The sequence below is a fragment of the Scyliorhinus torazame genome, chromosome 15 (genome assembly GCF_047496885.1).
Source record: "Scyliorhinus torazame isolate Kashiwa2021f chromosome 15, sScyTor2.1, whole genome shotgun sequence".
In the NCBI taxonomy this organism is placed as follows: domain Eukaryota; kingdom Metazoa; phylum Chordata; class Chondrichthyes; order Carcharhiniformes; family Scyliorhinidae; genus Scyliorhinus; species Scyliorhinus torazame.
In genome coordinates this window covers 13857040-13874007 of record NC_092721.1, presented here as the reverse complement: position 1 = coordinate 13874007, position 16968 = coordinate 13857040, and the positions used below count along the sequence as shown (strand labels likewise).

Genomic DNA, 16968 nt, shown 5'->3' with positions numbered 1-16968 from the left:
TTCAATGAGGACTCTTTTTCCCCCCTCCCTCCGCACACAAAGGCACTCCAATTCAACAAAAGGTGCAACAGGAAACCAGGCAACAAATTAAATTTTAATGAGGTTGTCTTGTGGGTTATCGTTTGCCGTTGCCCGTGAAGAGAAAAATCGCTTTCAACAAACAACTGCAACACAAAGCCATTTTGCAGCCCTGGTCGTTTTGAAGACTTCATTTACATTTGTATATGCCTGCGTCTTTGATAAGAAAATAATACTGTTTCTTTCTTTGTAGAAGCCTTTTTCCGTCGTACAATGGAGTTCGAAATTGTTTTTCATCGCGCTGTAATAAATGAGAATAATTAAAGAGAATGGGGAAAACTGGTGTTAATACAATTTGAACATATCCTCTGATGCAATCCTGTAATCAGCTACAAACAAGGTATTTCCTGGGCTGATTAAATAAGGAAGACACAGCCAGGAATCAAATCCTGACTCACATGATGGTTGCGGCCCAGTCGGTCGATCTGCCACCTCTGAGCTGGAAGGTACTGACTGAGACTTGAGCACAAAAATCGAAGCGAACGCTCCGTTTGGGTCAGTGTTGACGTCGAGACTGAATTGTGTGCGGATCACGTTCCTGTAGGGGGGGTGTTATTTGTGGAGCAATTCAGGACATGCTAACGAGCTAGCACTCTACTGGCACGAATTCAGAGCAATTCTAGGTCCAGCGGGCGCTCTAACCACTGGGGCCTGTGTTCATGCCAAAGAACCTGGCAGCTGGAGCTGGTTTTGAGCACTCCACTTAGCACACACTCACAGCAGCCACCTCATGGCTCAGAGAAGGCAGCACCCCCCCCCCCCGTCCCCGTCCCCCCGGGGTCAGGACGCCGAGGTGGACCCACAGCTCCATGTCAGTGAGGAGCTGAGGTCCACACACTTCCCCAGCGTGGGTCGCAGACTCAAGCCTGCCCTCCTGGACACTGCCTGGGAGGTGGTGGCAGAGGCAGTCAGCACTGCCAGTCTTACCAGGGGGAGATAGCTGCCAATTTAGTGGAGTGGAGGGGGTCATTGGTGAGGCCTCTGCCCTGAGGGGTTCAGAGAACCAGGGAGGGTTCCAAGGGTTGCGGTGCAGGTGACCTCTGGTTGGGGTGAGCTCTGCTGATCCCCTGTTTCCTCTGCAATGGGGCAGATTCTGAGGCGTGCGAACACCTGGTGGACTCCTGATTGAGCTAGGCCATGCCCATACCCTTGATTATACTGGGGATAGCTGGGGTAAGAGGGTGTCCAGAGGGGTGGCCTGTGTGGGCTCCCAGATGACCAGAGGCTCTCTGAGCATTTAAAGAACACAGCCAGTGTGCTGCAGTGTGAGCAGCCTGGAAACTGTAAGTTACACAAAAGAGGTGCGTTTAAAAGACAAACTGCAGCAATGGCGTCTGTGCCAAGCCACCCTGATCCCGAGGGGGACATCCATGGACTTGGCACCAAGTCACGACCCGCTGCTGCCCCTGGCCCGGGCAGCCACCCCCCAGCAAGCCCAACAGTTTTCAATGTTTCTTTAGTCTCCCCCTCCCTCTCTGCAACCATGGCGTCCAGTCCCCATTTGTAAATACTTGTAGTAATTCACGTCAGCGAGACCTCCGCCTGAGAGGAGAGCATCGCGGAAGGGGGGAGCATACTGTGTCCAACCCACTAATCACATTTAAATACATGCAAATGCCGGTTTCGCATGCCGCCCGGGCATGGGGAATAACCTCGATATCGGCACCAGCGAGGGGCCGGAGGATAGTGCTCGAATCTGTCCTGGCCGCGGACCTCTATTTTGGCCAGACAGCCGGTTCTCCGCTCGAGCGTGGTAAGTGTTTGCGGCATCGCGAGGCGGAGAATTACGCTCTCCATTTCTCAGAGAATGCTGTACTGTCGGACAGTGCCATTTTTCGGATAAATGCCGGAGTCTTGTGGGGACGTTGGGGGCGTACCGTCTGCCAGCTGGAAAGCTGTTGAGAGAGCCGCACTGCCTCTTTTTGAGAAGGCCCTTCAAACTGCAAGCCAATCAGGCAGTGGTGAGGTCACCAGTGAGCCGTCCCTGGAGCTGTCGGTCAATTAGCGGCCAATAGCTCCAGTGCTCAGCAGCAGCATCACAGGGGAGACCTGTGGCATCTGCCGGTGGAACAGTATCACAGAGGGGCCCAAGCCGAAGGCAAGCATTGTGGCGTGGGGATGTTTTGCGGTGCGGGGGCCATGGGGGGTGCATGGGGAGCTGGCAGCAAGGGCAGAGAGTGTGCTCTCAGCAAGTCTCCCCTTCCCGATGTCCAGCCCCTCAATCAGGCACGGATTGCCTTTGACTAAGGCATCCAAACCCCAGAGGTGACAAGCTGGCCACATGGTTTTTTTGTTGCCATGCAAGCGCCAGGTCCCTCTGCAGCTGGGTTAGTAGCAGTGGGATGGGTCCCTTATTCGGTGATCGTTAATTGACCACTTAAGAGCCTCAAGAGGCGGCAAGGCTGGAAGGTCAACCATGGGCCTTCCCACCCAGAACTTAATTCAGGGAAGCCCGGGAGGTTGGCAGCAGTCTGGCACACCACCATCCCGTTTAGTGACATGCCCTTCCCAACTCCAATCTTGCCACCAGCAAAACAGCAGAGATTTTCGCCTAAAAGATTAAACTGAAACCCTGCCTGCCCTCACGGGCAAGACACAAAAGGTTCCCTGTCACTATTTCAAAGAGGGGCAGGGGATTATCCCTGGTGTAACATCTGGACCAATAATTATCCCTGAATCAGCATCACAAGACTCGCATTTAAAGTATCATCTTGCATCATTGGCTTTGTCTGTCTCTGCTGTGTTTGTGTAACCTACCTCTTCACTCACCCGATGAAGGAGCTACGCTCCGAAAGCTCGTGATTCCAAATAAACCTGTTGGGCTTTAACCTGGTGTTGTAAGACTTCTTACTGTGCCCACCCCAGTCCAACGATGGCATCGCCACATCATGGCAGCCAGATGTTGGCCAACACATCAGAAGTTACCTCGTTTCCCCTGGGTGTCTGATCAGCTTTTCAGATGTGAACGGGACTATGGCATTGTGAGTATTGTTCAGGGAGCATGTAACCCTTTAATCTCCTGGTTGAGTTGAAGTCTGGGTGAAAGCAACCAGTGGGTTTTTTCCCCTGTGGGTTGAAGTAAAGGGTTGTAGGGGCACGGTTAAGGACTGTGCGGATGAATCAGCTTTGCAGATATCACCCGGGGTAACTGGATGAGTATGTTAGATGTTTTAGTTACCGTTGTATGAAGAGTCAAAAGTTCTGTTCCTTTTCACCATAACACCATTTATTTCCCTTCCACAGCCTCTGCACAAAACTCTAACAACACATCACCTGCCACAAGGGCCACCTGAAGCCCCTTCACATATCAGTGTCCATCATTGGATACTTAACATAAATGAGACAACTAATTGCAATGCCTCTTAATGCATTACTGAACTTTTAACCCATTACTTAACAGAGTAAACCTTTGATCTCATATCTTAAACTAAAACAGGGAACTGGATGGAAAGAGGTCAGTTGTCCTTTGGTTTAAAAGGTAAAAAAAACATTTGCTGAGGGTTCCTTGGGATATATCAACTCACAGAGCATGAGAAATGAAATTGTGGAACGAGAATCATTGATTAAAACAAATGAAATGTGATGGAAACTGGATAGTGATTGGCACCTAAATTTTCAGTTTGCAAAAAGTTTGGCAGGAAGAGTGGTATTAATTAGACATAATGTCATAACATTACAGCATCAGGTTTCAAAGGGAGAGAGCGAGCAAACTATAATTCCTCTTGAGTTGAGATGTATCAATGGATCCATCACATCATTGATAGGCCACCAAAAGGAATTGTAGATGAAATCTGTAGACAGATAGTGCAAAGTTATATATCTGCTTGCTCTGGCAAACGATTCATCAATATCCTGGTCAATGCAGTTATGCACTGCAGACAGACTGATGCTATTGATGTTCCCATTAGCACCCTGCACAGACCCAGGGAGACAATTGCGCTTGCAAGCGTAATACAGCACCATTCACGGCCGCAGGGGATCTTAAAGGGCTTCACCACCAATTAAGTGCTATTTGAATTGCAGTCACTACTGAAAATGTAGGAATCACAAAGCAAAGTGCAATAGACAGAACCGTGGTCATGACCAGATGCTCTATGTTACCAGATGCTCTATGTTACCAGATGCTCTATGTTACCAGATGCTCTATGTTACCAGTGTCAGTCAAACTGTTAATACTGTCAGGGGACCTGTTTAGCTGACATGGCTAGATTGCTGGGGCGGGATTCTCCGACCCCTGCCGGGTCGGAGAATCGCCGGGGGTCGGCGTGAATCCCGCCCCCGCCGGCTGCCGAATTCTCCGGACCCCCAGAAATCCCGCTGACGTGAATCCCGCCGCCCACCTCGAAGAATGCCGAAGACCGGTGCGACGCTGTGGGCGCCCGTTTTAGGCCTGTCCCGCCGGCGTAAATTAGAGCTGGTACTTACCGGCGGGACCTGGCTCTGCGGGCGGCCTCCGGGGTCCTCGGGGGGGGGGGGGCACGGGGGGATCTGGCCCCGGGGGGGCACACCCGTGGTGGCCTGGCCCGCTATCGGGGCCCACCGATCAGCGGGCGGGCCTGTGCCGTGGGGGCACTGTATCCCTCCGCGCTGGCTGGTGTACCGGTCTGCGATGGCCGCGCGGAGATGAACCCCCCTGCGCATGGGATTGGATGCCACCAGCACACGCTGGCGCTCCCGCGCATATGCCAACTCGCGCCAGCCGGCGGAGGCCCTTCGGCACCGTTTGGCATGACGCCAAGCCGGCGCGGCGCAAACCACTCCGGTGCCGACCTAGCCCCTGAAGGTGCGGAGGATTCCGTACCTTCGGTGCGGCCTGCCACCGGAGTGGTTCACGCCACTCCTTCGCCCCTGAGTTGCCCGCCCTGCCTGTTGCCGAAGAATCCCGCCCCTGGTTCGTGATGCAGCAGCACGGGTTCACCTTCCGTACTGGCTGGGGTCATTCATGAAGGCTCAGCCTTCTCAACCTTACCCCTCGCCTGAGGTGTGGTGACCCTCAGATTAAATCACCACCAGTCAGCTCTCCCCCTCAAAGGGGAAAACAGCCTATGGTCATCCGGGACTATGGTGACTTTACATTTAATATTGGACAGGAGAAAAATAATTACTCCTCTCTTCTTCAAAATATTGCTATGGAACCTGTTGCATCTTGACATGGTAAGCAGGACCTCAGGTTAACACCTTAACTTAAAGATGGTCCCGCCAATGTGTCGCACCCTCAATATCACATAATTGTATCTGTCTAGATTTTGTGCTTCAGCATCTGAAGTGGGATTTCAGCCCATAACTATTGGATTCAGACACAATTATGCTAACTATTGAGAGCCTCAGCAGACACTAGCTAGATGTCAGCTCCTCCTACAACACCTTGAAGAATTCTTGTCACTGCCTGTCGGTGAATTGAGGATCCCAAAAAAGGTGCTCCCTTGTGAAGTCTAGATAATTCCTGTGTTACAGGATGTATTCAGTTAGTAACAAGAGGTAGGATCTCTTCCGCCTTTGACAATGCCACATCACCCCCTGAAATCCAAAAGGATTTCCTGAACGCCCTTCCTTCTTCTCTTCCTCCAGATAGCGCATTTACAGCGATGATCCACGTGGGATGGCGCGAGGAAAGATTGGCTACCCATTCAATGTCGGTGAGAGACTAAGGAATGGTCTTAGGCAACGAAACAGAATGTGCCTCCAGCTGGGGAAGTCAGGAAGACTTCACTCTTCAATTGGAAAAGCGAATCTCCACAATCTTGGGACAGTGTCTGGTTGTTTAGCATCGATGGGCAGGAATTCCAGGAAGTAATTTTGTCCCAGTCAACCAGGATCCCAGAAAATTCAGGATCTTACTGTTTAGTGAGTCAGATGAAAGTGAGAAAGTAACATGAATATCACAGTAGGCAGTGCCAAATGACGCTGGCCTGTGTATTAGCTGCAACATTTGTATTATGTATATCGTTTGCACACAGGGATAGACTTAATTAAGCTGCTGGAATGTCAGAACATCTAATAATTATCAATGTTTGTTACTTATCAACTGAGTTTATAGAATGATGGATACATTGGTTTTGTGAATTCCTAAATCTTTTTCTTAAAAAATATATGATTTACGCTCAGTCACTTTCAGGCATTGTAAAAATCAGCTGGAATTTTCAACACAGATATAATCTAATGTAATCTTCAATGGAAATGTGTGGTTGATAGTTTATTTTTACAGTGCTATGTCAAACTGACGATCAAAGTGTAGTCGGTAAGGAAATCATAGGGTGGGATTCTGCAATAATGGGGCCATGTCCCCACGCCCGCGGGAAAACGGGCACGAATCACTCTTTTCTAGAAAGTCCGGGGTGATTCTCCATTTTTAAGGGGGCTTGCAGGATCCTGGAGTGCTCCACACAGCTCCTGCTGCCGATACGGGGCCCTGCACTTCCGGCCGCGGATCCACGCATGCGCGTGGGGCCGGCCCCGCGCAACCTGGCGGTTGTCACACAGCGGGCCGGCGCCGAAGAAGTAGGTCCCCCGCAGATCGCATGCGCCCGCCGATCGGTGGCCCCTGATCGCGGGCCTGGTGGAGTCCACCCCGGTGACGGATTCTCCACCAGGACGGCCACTGCAGCCGCGACTCCGAGCCCCCGCCGGGTGGAACTATGTTAGAACCACGGCGACGGGAACTCGGTCGGTCATCCGCGGAGAATCGCCGCGGGGGCCTCTTTCAATGGCCCCCGACCGGCGCCGCGTTGGCCACGCGTGCGCGACTGGCAGCGATTCTCCGGTCGCTAGAGAATCGCGCGAAGGCGTCGCGGGTCCGCACCTCATTCTCCACTCCCCCCCCCGCACCGAGCGCGATTTTGGCGTGAAGGCTCAGAGAATCCCGGCGATGATATTTTAAAGATTGTTTCTCGAGACCATTTATTTCCCATCCAATTTAAAACAAAGAACAAAGAAAAATTACAGCACAGGAACAGGCCCTTCGGCCCTCCAAGCCTGCACTGATCCAGATCCTCTACCTAAAACTGTCGCCTATTTTCGAAGGATCTGTATCCCTCTGCTTCCTGCCCATTCATGTATCTGTCTAGATACGTCTTAAATGATGCTATCGTGCCCGCCTCTACCACCTCCGCCGGTAATGCATTCCAGGCACCCACCACCCTCTGCGTAAAGAACTTTCCACGCACATCTCCCTTAAACTTTTCCCCTCTCACCTTGAAATCGTGACCCCTAGTAATTGAGTCCCCCACTCTTGGAAAAAGCTTCTTGCTATCAACCCTGTCTATACCTCTCATGATTTTGTAGACCTCAATGAGGCCCCCCCTCAACCTTTGTCTTTCTAATGAAAATAATCCGAATCTACTCAACCTCTCTTCATAGCTAGCACCCTCCATACCAGGCAACATCCTGGTGAACCTCCTCTGCACCTTCTCCAAAGCATCCACATCCTTCTGGTAATGTGGCAACCAGAACTGTACGCAGTATTCCAAATGTGGCCGAACCAAAGTCTTAAATAGCTGTAACATGACCTGCCAACTCTTGTGCTCAATACCCCTTCCGATGAAGACGGTGTTGGAACTTCATCCTGAATCACAGCGCTCCATGAGGTGAATTCAGGGCCTCCTACTGCCCTGTGATGGAAGGTGTTCCAGGAATTTGACCCAGAGACCACAAATTAACAGGCATATCCACTTCAGGGTGGTCTGTGACCTGAAGGGAAACTTGGAGGTAGGCGCGTGTTACCATGTCTCTGCTACCTTTGTCCATTTATGGTATGGTTTGAATAAGGTGAGGTGAGGTGATCCAGGAGTGTGTCAGGCAATCAGTGTTCGCCTGTGGTGCATTTTGAAACTGTTGGATGGATTCCCTACAGAATGGAGTGCTTGACTGTGCAGTGACAGTGTGCGGTCACCTATATTTGTGGCAATGTTCAGAAAGACACATGAAAAATGACAAGAGTCTGGCTTAAAGCCATAGTGTGGCTCGCAAAGCTTGAAAGTGAGACAGTCCAGTTAGATCTGGAACGTGCGAGGTGAAAGAGAGCATTCACTGCCAGGTGAGGAAATAGAAGCATGTTTTTCTGCAGGGGGTGAGATCCCCCATCTGACAGGAGATTGGATGGGAAATAGATGGCAATTCTGGTTATTGCCTTTTGATCAATGATTGATGTATCTTTGTGAACCATGTGGACTTCAGAACATCGTCACAGTGGAGGGGAAATGTTTTAAGATTTTTCACCATAAATTCCGGACAGTTTACAAACATACGAATTAGAAGCAGGACTAGCCACTCAACCCCTTGAACCTGCTCCAACACACAATAAGATCATTGCTGATCGGGATGTAACTTCAACCCCACTTTCCTGTCTACCCCTAATAACCTTTCACCCCTTGGTCAATCAAGAACCTATCCAGCTCAGCTTTAAAAATATTCAAAGACTCTGCTTGTTTTGCCTTTTGATGAAGATTTTTCCAGAGACTCACCTAGAAAGAAGAAATTTCTCCTCATCTCTGTCAAAAATGAGGGGCCGCTCATTTAAGTTACCCCTCATTTTAGATTTTCCGACACGAGGAAACATGCTTCCCACATCCACCCTGAACGGTTTCGATCAACTCACCTCTTATTTTCCTGAACTCTGCCGATACGAACCTAACCTCTCCAACTGTTCCGCATAAGACAACTTGCCCGCTCCTGGTATTAGTTCAGTTTGATACCTCCTGAATCCCCTGTTGAAAATGACTCATATGCACTCGAGAGATGTGTGGTGATATGCATCACTGTAAGTACACAAGGGGTTAATATACATACACTACACCTAGCCAGGCACTCGAGGGAGCACCAGAGTCATGACACACAGGCAGTCAACCAATAGGTCAGTAAGATAGGACACGACCAATGGGCAGTCACGATACACACAGAGGTGACACTACCACAGGAGGGCATTACACCAACCCATATAAAAGGACACATCAAACATTCTCAGTCTCTTTCCAGTGAACACACTCAGTGAGTACAGATACAGGGCTGATTGAACATCACACCCACCACGTGGATTGCAGCAGACTGGTTAGTCAGTCTGAGTAGCTATAGCAGGATTAACAGTAGAGTCGAATCCAAGTAGGAGAATTGTTGATAGTTTAATAAACGTGTTAAAACTATCTCCAAGTCTGACCCTTCCTTTGTCAGAGTGCACATCAAGGAAGCAGCTTATGCTACGATAAGAGCATAAAAAAAACAAGATGTAAGTTTGACATTTGCTGAGAGTTGGAAAAGGGCTGGAGAAGGAATTAAATGTTCCAATTATCGAACAGCCACATAACTGAGAAGAAAATGGAATCTTTTTAACTCCGGTAGAAATTACCCCTTCTGATTTTGCAGCATCAAGTGCATTTTTAGGTCCATAAGACCATAAGACATAGGAGCGGAAGTAAGGCCATTCGGCCCATCGAGTCCACTGCACCATTCAATCATGGCTGATTTCAACTCCATTGACCCGCTCTCTCTCCTTACCCCTTAATTCCTCGAGAAATCATGAATTTATCAACTTCTGTCTTAAAGACACTCAACGTCCCGGCCTCCACCGCCCTCTGTGGCAATGAATTCCACAGATCCACCACTCTCTGGCTGAAGAAATTTCTCCTCATCTCTGTTCTAAAATGACTCCCTTTTATGCTAAGGCTGTGCCCCCGGGTCCTAGTCTCCCCTGCTAATGGAAACAACTTCCCAACATCCACCCTATCTAAGCCATTCATTATCTTGTAAGTTTCTATTAGATCTCCCCTCATCCTCCGAAACTCCAATGAATATAATCCCAGGATCCTCAGACGTTCATCGTATGTTAGGCCTACCTTTCCTGGGGTCATCCGTGTGAATCTCTGCTGGACCCGCTCCAGTGCCAGTACGTCCTTCCTGAGGTGTGAGGCCCAAAATTGTTCACAGTATTCTAAATGGGGCGTAACTAGTGCTTTATAAAGCTTCAGAAGTACATCCCTGCTTTTATATTCCAAGCCTCTTGAGATAATTGACAACATTGCATTTGCTTTCTTAATTACGGACTCAACCTGCAAGTTTACCTTTGGAGAATCCTGGGCTAGGACTCCCAAGTCCCTTTGCACTTCAGCATTATGAATTTTGTCACCGTTTAGAAAATAGTCCATACCTCTATTCTTTTTTCCAAAGTGCAAGACCTCGCACTTGCCCACATTGAATTTCATCAGCCATTTCTTGGACCACTCTCCTAAACTGTCTAAATCTTTCTGCAGCCTCCCCACCTCCTCAATTCTACCTGCCCATCCACCTATCTTTGTATCATTGGCAAACGTAGCCAGAATGCCCCCAGTCCCGTCATCTAGATCGTTAATATATAAAGAGAACAGCTGTGGCCCCAACACTGAACCCTGCGGGACACCACTCGTCACCGGTTGCCATTCCGAAAAAGAACCTTTTATCCCAACTCTCTGCCTTCTGCCTGACAGCCAATCGTGAATCCATGTTAGTACCTTGTCTCAAATACCATGGGCCCTTATTTTACTCAGCAGTCTCCCGTGAGGCACCTTATCAAAGGCCTTTTGGAAGTCAAGATAGATAACATCCATTGGCTCTCCTTGGTCTAACCTATTTGTTATCTCTTCAAAGAACTCTCACAGGTTTGTCAGGCACGACCTCCCCTTACTAAATCCATGCTGACTTGTCCTAATCCGACCCTGCACTTCCAAGAATTTAGAAATCTCATCCTTAACGATGGATCCTAGAATCTTGCCAACAACCGAGGTGAGGCTAATTGGCCTATAATTCTCCATCTTTTTTCTTGTTCCCTTCTTGAACAGGGGGGTCACAACAGCGATTTTCCAATCCTCTGGGACTTTCCCTGACTCCAGTGACTTTTGAAAGATCATAACTGATGCCTCCACTATTTCTTCAGCTATCTCCTTTAGAACTCTAGGATGTAGCCCATCTGGGCCCGGAGATTCATCAATTTTTAGACCTTAGTTTCTCTAGCACTTTCTCCTTTGTGATGGCTACCATATTCACCTCTGCCCCCTGACTCTCCTGAATTGTTGGGATATTACTCATGTCTTCTACTGTGAAGACTGACGCAAAGTACTTATTTAGTTCCTCAGCTATTTCCTTGTTTCCCATCACTAGATTACCAGCGTCATTTTGGAGCGGCCCAATTTCTACTTTTGCCTCCCGTTTGTTTTTAATGTATTTAAAGAAACTTTTACTCTCATTCCTAATGTTACTGGCTAGCCTACCTTCATATTTGATCCTCTCTTTCCTTATTTCTCTCTTCGTTATCCTCTGTTTGTTTTTGTAGCCTTCCCAATCTTCTGACTTCCCACTACTCTTTGCCACATTATAGGCTTTCTCTTTTGCTTTGATGAATTCCCTGACTTCCTTTGTCAGCCATGGCTGCCTAATCCCCCCCTCTGATAACCTTTCTTTTCTTTGGGATGAACCTCTGTACTGCGTCCTCAATTACTCCCAGAAACTCCTGCCATTGCTGTTCTGCTGTCTTTCCCTCTAGGCTCTGCTCCCAGTCGATTTTCGTCAGTTCCTCCCTCATGCCCCAGTAGTTACCTTTATTTAACTGTAACACCTTTACATCGGATTCTACCTTCTTTCTTTCAAATTGCGGACTGAATTCTATCATATTATGATCACTGCCTCCTAAGTGTTCCCTTACTTTAAGATCTTTTATCAAGTCTGGCTCATTACATAACACTAAGTCCAGAATGGCCTGTTCCCTCGTGGGCTCCGTCACAAGCTGTTCTAAAAAGCCCTCCTGTAAACATTCAATTAATTCCCTTTCTTTGGGTCCACTGGCAACATTATTTGCCCAGTCCACCTGCATATTGAAGTCCCCCATGATCACTGTGACCTTGCCTTTCTGACATGCCCTTTCTATTTTGTGGTGCATTTTGTGCCCCTGGTCCTGACCACTGTTAGGAGGCCTGTACATAACTCCAATTATGGTTTTTTTGCCTTTGTGATTCCTCAACTCTACCCACACAGACTCCACATCATCCGACCCCATGTCGTTTAGAGCTATTGATTTGATTTCATTCCTAATTAACAAGGCAACCCCACCCCCTCTGCCCACCTCTCTGTCTTTTCGATAGGTTGTGAATCCCTGGATGTTTAAATGCCAGTCCTGAACCCCCTGCAACCACATCTCTGTGATGCCTACCACATCATACCTGCCAGTCACAATCTGGGCCACAAGCTCATCTACCTTGTTCCGTACACTGCGCGCATTTAAATATAGCACCATTAATTCTCTATTGACCGTCCCTTTTTGTTTTCTTAGTGTGGTGGACCTTGATTTACTGAGCCTTTCCATACACTGTGTCATATTTTGTGAGATGGGGACTATCGTAACCTCTCCTGAGTTCTGTCTTTTCGTGCTTTTTTGTATTCCTAAGCAGCTACGCTTCCCACTGATTACTTCACCTCTTGGTTCCCTGACTTTCCCTTCCCCCCCAATCTCTAGTTTAAAGTCCTATTGACCACCCTATTTACTCTTTTCACCAGAACACTGGTCCCAGCTCGGTTCATGTGGAGACCATCCCAACGGTATAGGTCCCCCCTGTCCCAAAACTGATGCCAGTGTCCCATATAAATGAACCCCTCTTTCCCACACCATTCCTGCAGCCGTGTGTTAACTTCCCTTATTCTTGCCTCCCTATGCCAATTTCCACGTGGCTCGGGCAGTAATCCGGAGATTATGACCCTTGAGGACCTGTTTTTTAATTTGAATCCTAGCTCTTTATAATCTCTAAACAGGTCCTCTTTCCGAGACTTGCCTATGTTGTTGGTACCGACATGGACCACAACAACTGGATCCTCCCCCTCCCTCTCCAGTATCCTTTCAAGCCGGTCAGAGATGTCCCGCACCCTAGCACCGGGCAGGCAACATACCATGCGGGACTCTTTATCCTGCTTACAAAGGATACTATCTATCCCCCTGATAATAGAATCCCCTACAACTACAACTTGCCTATTTACTCCCTCCCCTTGAATGGCCTGCTGAACCATGGTGCCTTGGTCAGCTGACCCATCCTTCCTGCAGCCCTGTTCGCCATCCACACAGGGAGCAAGTGCCTCGTACCTGTTGGACAAGTTCAAGGGCTGAGGCTCCTGAGTTCCTGACTGCTGGTTCCCTTTACCTGCCTGACTTGCAGTCACACCCTGCTGTCCCTGGCCACTGGCAGGATTTAAACTACTTACTCTGACAGGTGTGACTGCCTCCTGAAACACAGTGTCCAGGTAAGTCTCCCCCTCCCGGATGTACCTCAGTGTTTGAAGCTCAGACTCCAGCTCATCAACTCTGAGCCGGAGCTCTTCAAGCAGCCAACATTTACTGCAGATGTGGTCGCTGCAGCTCGCAATGGGATCTGCCAGCTCCCACATCAAGCAACTCAAGCACATCACCTGACCAACCATCTCTAATTAATTAATTAGTTTAATTTAAGTTTACGAGTTTAGCTGTCATATCACTTGGAAACTGCTTTATCCTTCAGAATGCTCTTCATAATCCAGAGCAATCTATCCTACCCGCCAGTTCATCTGTCTGACTCCACACTTTATAAGCAGCACTCATCTCCCGACTGGGGTTGGGGCATGTGATCAGAGGCCACCCACTGGCACTGTCAGTGCTGCATTAGACAACAATACATAATCGCTGCCCAGGAAACAGTGAGGAGGCAGCCAGAGTTTAAGTGGTTTGACCTCAGCTTGTGGGTTCTTTAATTTCACGCTGTTATTATGGGGATCACAGAAAGTGAGCTGGCCACTGGGGATAGAGCTCTTCTTTGAACGATTCAGCCGGGAAAGAAACTCAGAACTAGAGTAGAGTTTGATCAAATTTCCCTCAGAGGGTGTTGCATTGAAATCCCCAGAGGTGGATCACTTTTCAATTCTAAAAGGATGAAAGATTTATTCGGTCAATTTGTCTTTAATGCCTTTGTTAAGCTTTTCATCCTTTGCGAAAGGTGCAATTCAAAGGAGCACTGTTGTTTAAGTGCTATTTAGAATATTTACTCATTCTTATGCTCTCCAGTGTAAAGGTAGAACTGCATGGAATTAACTTTTACCCTAAGCATCAGTATATTTGCATTAAGAATATGTATTGCAATGCATCATTGCAACAAGACACATAAATTTATCAAATAATATTCCTTACAGCAAACACAGGGGTAAATTTCCCAGCCCCGTCCTACACAGGGGTCATCGGTCTGTACCAGCCCTTCGTACGAGCACTCTCCTGTCCGCCCCACTCTATCCCCGTAACCCAGTAACGCCACCTAATATTTTTTGGACACTTAGGGAAAATTTAGCATGGCCAATCCACGTAACCTGCACATCTTTGGACTGTGGGAGGAAACCGGAGTACTTGGACGAAACCCACGCAGACACGGGGAGAAGGTGCAGACTCCGCACAGACAGTCGCCCAAGCCGGGAATCGAATCCGGGTCCCTGCCGCTGTGAGGCAGCAGTGCTAATCACTGTGGTTAGCACTGTTGCTTCACAGCTCCAGGGTCCCAGGTTTGATTCCCGGCTTGGGTCACTGCCTGTGCGGAGTCTGCACTCTCTCCCCGCGTCTGCGTGGGTTTCGTCCGGGTACTCCGGTTTCCTCCCACAGTCCAAAGACGTGCAGGTTAGGTGGATTGCACATGCTAAATTGCCCTTTGTGTCCAAAAAATGTTAGGTGGGGTGACTGGCTTATGGGGATCGGGTGGAGGTGTGGCCTTAAGTAGAACATAGAACATATAACATTACAGCGCAGTACAGGCCCTTCGGCCCTCGATGTTGCGCCGACCTGTGAAACCACTCTAAAGCCCATCTGCACTATTCCCTTATCGTCCATATGTCTATCCAATGACCATTTGAATGCCCTAAGTGTTGGCGAGTCCACTACTGTTGCAGGCAGGGCATTCCACGCCCTTACTACTCTGAGTAAAGAACCTACCTCTGACATCTGTCTTATATCTATCTCCCCTCAATTTAAAGCTATGTCCCCTCGTGCTAGACATCACCATCCGAGGAAAAAGGCTCTCACTGTTCACCCTATCCAATCCTCTGATCATCTTGTATGCCTCAATTAAATCACCTCTTAACCTTCTTCTCTCTACGCAAACAGCCTCAAGTTCCTCAGCCTTTCCTCATAAGATCTTCCCTCCATACCAGGCAACATTCTGGTAAATCTCCTCTGCACCCTTTCCAATGCTTCCACATCCTTCCTATAATGCGGCGACCAGAATTGTACGCAATACTCCAAATGCAGCCGCACCAGAGTTTTGTACAGCTGCAACATGACCTCATGGCTCCGAAACTCAATCCCTCTACCAATAAAAGCTAACACACCGTACGCTTTCTTAACAACCCTCTCAACCTGGGTGGCAACTTTCAGGGATCTATGTACATGGACACCGAGATCTCTCTGCTCATCCGGGGGCTCTTTCCGGGGGCCGGTGGTGACTCGACGGGCCGAATGGCCTCCTTCTGCACTGTAAATTCTATGATTGATGCAAGGATAGGTTAACCCAGAAACTATAGCCTGTCATTCACTGTTCCACCACAGGCTGCGCTGTGGACCAACGCCAGAGCCAGCAAACACTGAAATCAGTTGATTGAGCGACACCCTCCTTTCCCACTCTGACATTCCTGTTAGAAAACCCATAGAAAATTACTGCCTGTTCATGCAGGTGTGATTGGGTCATTAACAGTGATTTGAGTAATAAAGTCGTCTGGACCACAGTCCTGGAAAAGATTATTTTATATTTGTGAATTATCATTAAACATCCCATTATTTGGGCGTCGCAGTTGTGACTCAAACTCAAGATACTTCCTGGAATTCTGAACAGATGCCACCAAAGCATCTCTAATCCCCCTTGTGACTGCAGAGATCCCAAGGGCTGGATTTTCCGCACGCTGACACCGTAAGCGCGTTTGGCGCGTGGGCGCTGGATCCATGCATGGAATCGGGACCAGGGCCGGTTCCCCGATTCTCCGGGCCTCGAAAAGGTGCGGACCCGGAGAGTATGCCGCGCCGCGTATCCCCAACCTGCGGCCATTCCTGAAGGCCCGCCCAGCTATTCCCGGCTCCCGACCGGCCGAAGCCCCCAGGGCGTGGACCACTCATGGTCCTGCCATTCAGGATACTCGCGTGGCGGCTGCGGACTCAGTCCGTGGTCGGGGGCCGGGCCGATCGGAGGGGGGAGGGACCTCATACGGGACCGGGCAATGTATGGGCGGGCGGTCCGGGTTTGCCACGCGGCCAATCGGGGGCAATATTTGGGAGGTCCAGCCATGGACACGGCGAGGCCGCTGAAGGTTTCCGCCATGCACATGCGGGGCCCCTGACCCGGAAGTGTGGGGGGCTGTACCTGTAGCTAAAGCTGCGAGATTCATGCCGGGTCCCTGCTGGCCCCCTGCAGGGCTATGAATATGGGGCCTTTCCACGCCAGTCTTTGTGGCATGAAAGGCTATGGTATTTACGATGGCGTGGGGACATAGTCCCTAAAACAGAGAATCCACATCCAAATTTCAAGGAAATATACAAAGGCCATTTACATTGTGACGGCCAGGCCCCGACTAACTGGCACAATGAGTTGCCAAAGATAATACCTTGAAAGCTCTGTTGAACTTATTAATGGTTGAAACATTAACCATCTCGGAAATACAGACAAATGAATATACAATCCTTTGTCCAAACAGAGGTGCAGAAGTAGGAGTCAAGCTGCTAGAACCAGTAATATTGCCATGTGGAGCTACAGAGATGCAGCCATCTTTTTCAAGCCAAGCAGAAACAGAGCTCTGTCCAGGTTTAAATTGCCTGGCCCCCCATCTACACTGATTATAACTGGAACTTCTGTACCAGCACCTCAAAATAACTCAATCTCCAAGTGCCCA

The 16968-nt window shown here is 49.0% G+C and overlaps 1 long non-coding RNA gene across 1 annotated transcript in view; it reads left to right on the top strand.

The window, feature by feature from the left end:
• Window positions 1-327: 327 nt before the first annotated feature.
• LOC140391361 (uncharacterized) overlaps window positions 328-16968 on the top strand; it is a 135298-nt gene continuing 118657 nt past the window's right edge. Inside the window, exon 1 of the long non-coding RNA XR_011935005.1 lies at window positions 328-573. This is a non-coding gene — a long non-coding RNA (uncharacterized lncRNA). The remainder of the gene's footprint in view (window positions 574-16968) is intronic.